We start from the raw sequence: 8,087 nt of genomic DNA on the forward strand, positions 1-8,087 counted from the left end.
AAAGAGGGAATAACATAGCATAAAGAGAGATTTGCATAAGGAGAGAGATATCGTACAAGCGGATAGATAAAACTAAAAGATAAAGAGGGAACAACATAGCATACTAAATCAAATATCATACTAAAGGAAATAATGGAAATAGGAAAAGTATAGCGAACAACAAAGATATAAAATGTAGCTACACAGCAAAATATGCGGATAGGGGCGAACCCAGGTCATAAGTTAATGACAAGTATTTGATACAAAGAGAGAACTAGGGCATTCCCTAGGTGGATGAATCAGCCATGTTTTTGGTAGCAGTAACTTCAGTGTTGGCAGTGGGGAACTCTGGAATGATTGCGGCAGGAAGGGGGTCATCGCCCATCACAAGGTTCTTGGGTATGCCAGAAGGGTTCGCGGCTTCATTAGGATCACTAGCGACCTCAGTGGGCTCAGTCACCAGAATGGCGGGTATCTTTGGGAGAAGGTGGCCTTCCTGGGTGAGCCGGGCGAGTTCCTCTTGGACTTTCCGTGCTACCCTCTTCTCCGCCAGAGCCTTGAAACGGTCATGGAGAGCCGTCATGTCTGATTGGTGCTACTCCATCATCTTGGCGGTGTCATTCTTGTGGGCTTGACTGAGGGCATCAACGGTTTTCTCATGTTATTAGGTGAGGGCATCCAAATTAAGCTGGTGGTGGTGGAGAAGCTCTTCTCTTTGACAGCGCAAACGATCATTGATGGAGTCCATGTACAGTTGATGGGAGGATTCTGCCAACTTAAGTCCGTCCTGAGCTTGGCTTTTAGCCAAATTGGCAGCTGCCAGATCTGCCTAAAGGTCGGTGTAGGCCGCTCACAAACTAGTGGGGCCATTGAGCTCCTGTTCCAGGGCAGTCACCTTGTTCGGTGTAGGCCGCGGATCATGAAGGAGATGTCCAGGCTCACCTGAGTCAAAAAGGGAGAGGGATAAAAAACAAAAAAAGAGAGAGAGAGGGAGAGGAAGTTATACCATTTCCCAGTTTGTGTATAGCGAGGTGTGATGTTGGTCAAATGTACCTCCATCAGCATAGGTAATGTCCTTAGGCAGATGAGCATTGTAGAACAAGGAGGATGCCACAACGGCATTGTCCAAAGTGGAGTCTGCCGTATTCACTTTCCGGTTGCGCACATTGAAAACAGGACAAAAGTCTTCAACAGGCGCAAGAGTGGATGTCGGGGCGGGAGGCTGAGTGGGTTCCTTGCCAAGCCGGCGAGTGTAGGGAGAGGAGTCAGCTGGATGAGAGGGTGCAGAAGTAGGGGCTTGACCGTCAGGCACGGAGCCCTGGGGAGTTGTAGAGATAGGCCCCTCTGAGGTGGACGTCCGCGGCCTCTTAGATGGCGGTTGATCAGAGGGCGCATACATGTCGGCAGGGGGAACTTCCATCACGTCATCATCGGAGTCGCTATCAAATAATTTCTGCTTGTGGACGTCCATGTCTGTGGGAGGTGAGGGGTGAGAGGTGAACTGATCGTCCCAGTGGGAGATAGAGCGGTAGGAAGGGACGTCGCTGGGAGTGGAGGAAGGGTGGAGATCTTGAGATTCACGGGAGGCGGAAGAGTGTGAGGAAGTTCGAGGAGGGGGCGGTGAGAGCTATGGGAACGAGACCTCTTCTTGGAAGGAGGAGACACACGGGGCTTTCGCTCCTTGGGAGGGGGAGGACAAAAAAAAGGACCTGTTAAGCCGCAGAAGGTGTTGAGAGCGGGGATGGGTAGTAAAGGAGTAGCGGTGGTAGGATGAATGCCTAAGAAGTCAGCCTGGGCAGGGCCAAGGTCGCGGAGTTGGGCAAAGATAGGACAGGAGATGTTGTCATAAATCCTGGATTTGGAATTGGGTCGCCAACTTGTAAAAAAGAACAGAGGTAAGTTAATAGATTGAAGGGAAAACATTTCCAAAAACGGGGAAAGAACTACGATACTCACCGTGAAGTCTGAAGGTGAGGTGGTTAAGAGTCAGGGTGGAGGAAATGTCCGCGGACAGAAAGTTTCTTGATACATAGAGCAGATAGTGATGCCAAACTTTATCGGAAGTGGTAAGCTTAAGGAGGAAAGATTGTTTTTTAGGACGAACGCAGAAGGACTAGTATCCTATGCTGACATCCTTGGTGCTGGTTTTGAGATAGTATTGGGAGTAGATGTCGCGGCTAGTGATCTTGGGTTCCCGGGTCTTGTTATAAGAATTCGCGGCATACATTATCCGCCAAAAATTACCTATACCTTGGCAATGGGGAATGCTGAAGTGGTTGCAAACTTTAACATCCAGGAGAGTAAGGGGTAGCCGCAGACCGGCAACCATTTGACTTACAGTGATGACAAGAGAGCCCGGTTGCGGGGAACCAAATAGGGATAGTGGGTGACAGAGGACACGTGTTCCAATATAATGTCGGCTGGAACACCGTAGGCTACTTTAATGGCATCTAAATTAGGTCTACGAGATCTAGGGGGGGCGGCAGTAAAGTAGTGAGGCAACCGGAGGTGGGGGAGAAGATACCCCCGCTGAACGGGAAGAAGACGAGTCACCAGATTCGCGGTCCGACATCGAAAGGGAGATGAACAGACTCTAGGAATCGAATTATTTCAAAACGAGAGAGGGAAAGACATTTCAAAGAAAAGAGAGAAGGCCAAGAAAACGTACCGATCAATGGTAAAAAGGAGTGGGTGAGGTAGTGAGAGATAGCCAGAGATGAAGGAAGGTATCGGAGAGACCACCACAGGGAAACACACGCGTGCCGGTGAAGGTTTGGAGGAGGAGAAAAATGGGGAGTTTGAGAAAAGAGAGCGAAAGAGAAGAGACAAGGGAAAAGAAAGTGATGGAAGAAGAAGAAGGATTGGGGGGTTTAAATAGGCTGGGGATAAAAAGGTAATTTTGAGTGGCGAGGAAAATGAAGCATCGGCTGGGGCTCCAGCCGAAGGACGACACGTGGGCACACAGGAAACCATGGGCTGCCAGAAAAGAAGCGTTTGATGAGTGCCTTTAACATCACACGCTTCCCAATATAGACAGATACTAGCTAGAGAGGAGATAAAATGATGGAAGTTCTCGACCTCGAACCAATCATATGGCCGCGAAGTCGAGAAGGGGGATTTGTAGTGGCCCATTATGTAACGCGGGACTGGGTCAAAGACAAAGGGGGGAGGCAGTGTAACAAGGTAGGCTGGGGAGTATGGGATCATGTCCGCGAAATCCTAGAGAGTGGAGGTGGCCTAGGTACGGCAGTAAGATAGGCCGAGGGATGGAAGGAAGAGGGACGGTCTGGATTGGGGAGTTTTAATAAAGGAGCGAAGACGAAGTCAACAGGACAAGGGAGGGAAGCAGTTTAACGCGCTACCCCAAGGAGCAGGAGAACCGGGCCATGGAACCCTAAGGGCAGACGTGGCCGAGGTACGACTAAGAGGACAGCCGTCAGATGAGGGGACAAATGGATGGTCCAGAAAGAGATGGGAGGGGCTGATAACCATAAAAAGATAGTCTTACTCACAAATAGAGCGATGAAACTCTAAGCGAAAGTAAGACTATAAACTGTTTCTTATACTAGACTTATAAAAGATATTTGTTTTCTACTCTCGAACCTATTGACGTAGAGTTGGAATAGAAGATTCGTTCCACTCCTAGTCCTTTAGCATTAAAGTTTTCTACAATTGATGGTCTATCCAAGGTCAATAAGAGATTTACGAAGGTAGGCCCAAATCCGAGGCCTGAGTCCAAAGATATGGTCTTCGGAAGTTCTGCTGACTTGTACACTGTTTCTGCCCGTGTTGACTTTTCAACTTTTGACTGGGCTTTATAAAGGCTTTGTCTCTTTAAATCTTGGCCTTTATCACAAAACTTCTTAGCAACCATCCCTTTGCTCCTTTATATCGCCAAAGTGGCACATTTCTGCACATAATTGAGTTCCATGCCTGAAATACATAAAAGCATGTAATTAGCATTAACTCTTATTTATTACTCACATAATTGGTCTAAAAGTAGTATTATTAAGGGGTTAAAACTACAGTTTTGGGCTTTATCAAACCACCCCCAAACAGCATTTTGCTTGTCCTCAAGCAAATATGAGAAATTAGCATAAGTGACCAAAAATGGAGTTCTAACTAATCTCGTTTTGCCGAGTGCGATTGCATTGACCATATGCAACAAGGCCTTAAACCACTAGGAATTCCCTAGTGGACGAGTTATAGCCTCGTGAGAGTTTTCCAGTGAAGGTACTTACAAACTTCATCTATACTACAACGACTCAGAAATAACTATTGTTTCCTTATCTATGTCTCAATTATCTATACATCTCACTAGCAATGAATACAGAATAATCAAGTCTAAACCTAAGCTAATATATGCATAATAATCTATCATCTACGAATAAACATATATACAATGAGTAATACTATGAGATGAACTAGCAGGTCCATTTCTGAAAACTCGGAATATCGTCCTTAAGTAGGTCCTCACATAAATGTCAAGACAAAAACTGCTCTGATTTTTTCGCTCAAGTTTCGCTACTCCAGTGTGTAGTGGGCAAACTTTACCTTACAATCTCTATGACACACAAGGAAGTCGGAGTCCATCAAACACATCTGCCACTTACTATCACACTAACCTATTCCTAATTGAGCTAGAGGTCTTTATTAGGTGTTGTGGGAATTAGGAGATGGTTTAAGAAGGAAGGAAATAGATATTCAAAAAGGACAAGTCTGAGATAATAGAGTCTTCATTTTATGTAACTAGAGAAGACCTTGTTCCTTACTTTTGCTTTACACTTTGTTTCCATCTTTAGCCATATTTTTCTTTTCTTTGGCTTTTAACTCCTTTGATTCTATTTTTTTTGGAGTTCTAACTCTTTATTTTCTTTTATTTATTTATTTATTTTTTATTTGTATGGAAACTTCCTTTTCTTATCTGAAGCGACTAACGAATTCTTGATTTCGAAGGTTCTTCTCTTTTCTATTCTTCATCTATATTCTCAGACTTATTCAAAGAATTGGGTAGGTTGATTTTTTTTATTTTGTTTTGTTTTGTAACAGGGTAAAGGATTTGCGGTTTATGAAAGGCTTAAGAAAGGCTCAGAGGAGCGACTAGCGGAAAATAATTCATAGGTTTGAATTTCTAGCTATATTGATCCAAAGAGGGCCTAAATTCTCGCTTAGGATATGGTATAGTAATCAAGCAAGTGGACGTGTGATTTCTCTATCCGGATTTTACTTCTCTCTTGTGTCATTTCTCAAATGTTCACTCAAATAAGGCTTTAGGCTATATTCTCACAGGATTTGTAGAATAAGTACTCTAGCCTAGATTTCAGAAACTTACTGCCAACAATCATAGATACTCATGTAACATATTTATAGATAGATGCAAGGATTATTACCTACATATTAGCCTAAGTTTCTAAAAACTATTCTAATGTAAAAGCTACGTGAGACTTCTAGATTTTTGAAAGCATAGAAAAAGAAAACAATACCAATATTCCTAAGTGTATAACATACATTTTATTTATATATTTTTTAAAATTTTTGAATTTTTTAGCTAGAAAATAAGTGCATATTATACATATCTATATCCTAACAGATGCCTTAATTACACGTGTTTCTATGCCCCCCCCCCCCCAACAAGAAGCATGCTTTGTTATCAAAGTATTTTAAATAAAGAGGGTAGGAAAATACCATTGAAACGCGTGAAATTCTGGAACATCTGCAAAACAAGGTTATAACATACTAATATAGAAAAGAAAACTGACGCAACTCTATAAGAATTCCACCCGTAATGGGCTGAAACTAACACTTACCTGCACTCCCGTTTAAACATTGTCCTCTTCAAAGAGATGAGGGTCCTTCGCATCCTGCCATGCCATGATAACTTGCCAAGCCTGCCGCCGTGTGTCGTCAACCTTTGCTAACCTGTCTAGTGTTACTATGTTTGATGGGGTGTAAGGAGCAACCAAATGAGGTTGCACCTGCCATCTCGGCCAAGTCATTACTCGAAATGAGTGAACCACCCAATTGGTGGGTCTCATGACTTCAACCATTTTCCAATCCGTGAATTGCGTACATAATTCAGGTAGACAACTAAGCATGATGCAGCAAACCAAAACAGGCATAAGAAGATACTTATGTCGCATGCTTTAGGCTCTCTTAAGACTAGCCACTAATACTCGGGGAATGTCATATTGGTGATGTCCCTCAGCTAAAGCAAGGAAAACGTCACCAGTGGTACTATTTGCAGAAGTAAACTGCCACTCCCCTAGAATATTCATCAGGATGAATAACATGGTGGTGGCTATATTTAGGGACAGGCTACCAAGGGCTATGTTGTAACGCCCTTGGTCCATTATACGAAATACCCCTCCCCCATAATACTCATGCAAATCATCATAGTTATACATGTACATATTATCTACCAAATAGGCCCATGATTCTTGTATTTTGGCCGGCATAGCAAGTCTAAGCACAAAAGCTATCAAGAACCTGGAAATTTCCATTGGTCTATCAAAGAACTTACAGTTATCATAAAAATAAGATATAAGTGCGGGAGAATAAAGTTCATCAGGACTTACCAATAGTGGCTTCCATCCTGCTAGAATGATCACTTCGCGAAACCACGCACCATAGGTGTTACTTTGGAATAAGTCTTCAAATAACTGTTCTGGTATGATACGAGGGAATGTCATCCCCAATAAACTTGCTGGAATAACTACTAAGGATCCTGGAACAACCCATAAAAAATTGGAGTTTTTCTTGCCAACAAGGTTCTGGGCATGGGGTGCGCTCCACCTATGCCTGGATAGGGGGAGGTGCTTTGGTGATTTTCGAAGTTCGGGCACTTGCGTAAGTCGGTCAGCTCCTCGGGGCGCATAATGCTCTCGAGGTCTTGATGGTGCTAAAATGGATAAAAGATGGGAATCGTGGGAGTGAAAGGTGAGATGTAGTTGGGGTTGTGAGTGTAGAATGAATGCAGTTTTTATAGGTTTTAAATTGCTAAACCGAATCGGGAATTTTCCAAAAAGCTTTAAGGCAATTTCCGAAAATAATAAAATTTCCAAAACCGAAAACGGAAACAACTCATATTCTTGATTCTAAAACAACCCTAATATATTTTAGGTTGAATTTAGGATAGAAACTGCCTAACTCATCGAGATTTCATCCTACCACAATATCTATTTATAGCGATGCCCATATCTGCAACATCCCCAACAATCATCGCAAAATTATCTAATAAATTTTGGATCATATAAAAATCATGCTAGACTAAATAATACCACCCCCAAACAATTCGGGAAGGTGGGATTAAGAATAAAATCAACGCACAATTTGAAAAGAACCAAATTAAATTCAAATACAATTAACTACTGAATTCAAAATTTAACTACTGAATTCAAAAACTTAAGATCCGAACTAATAAAAACAATAAAAAACAACATCAACACAACAAATAACAAGAAATCTAGCTACGAGATGAGGAAGGGATAAGAATAGGAATTTGAGTGATCAAGAATGGAAAAACCAAACACCCCACCCTCCGACAAATTTTTGAAAACAGGTTTTTGAAAATTTGTTTTAAAATGTGGGTCTTTTAAAGTCACATTCCAGTAGACTTAATGTGGGGTCATTTTATGTTAGATTCCCCTAGACGGTGCACACCCCCAAACAAACAAGAAACTGGGGTGGCATAAAATAGACGATGCGTGGTCAACTATAAACTAGTAGTCAAAAGAGTTTGGGGTCTAGCCATAAAAACATGATACTAAATGCACCCTCAAACAGAATGAAGTTGTATAATTGGAAGCAATCATGTAGAAGAATAAAAGAAAACTTATGCAACCTATCAAATAACATATGCAAACCATCATGTTGTAGCTGCGTTAAAAAGTTAGAATGATCCAAAAGATGAATTAGCGATACTTTAGGTGAGAAGGTAATGAAGTATGAATCCTGATGTCTTTCATGAGGCTCAGATGAGGAAAAATAAGACAAAGTAGGTTTCTCACTACACTCGGCCAAAGCTTGGCTCCCAACTACAGGAATGGTGTACTCATGGGATTGTGTGCTAGGCAAACACTCTTCACCGTGAGGGTTGAAAAAATTATAGA

Source organism: Coptis chinensis, chromosome 6 (genome assembly GCF_015680905.1).
Source record: "Coptis chinensis isolate HL-2020 chromosome 6, ASM1568090v1, whole genome shotgun sequence".
In the NCBI taxonomy this organism is placed as follows: Eukaryota; Viridiplantae; Streptophyta; class Magnoliopsida; order Ranunculales; family Ranunculaceae; genus Coptis; species Coptis chinensis.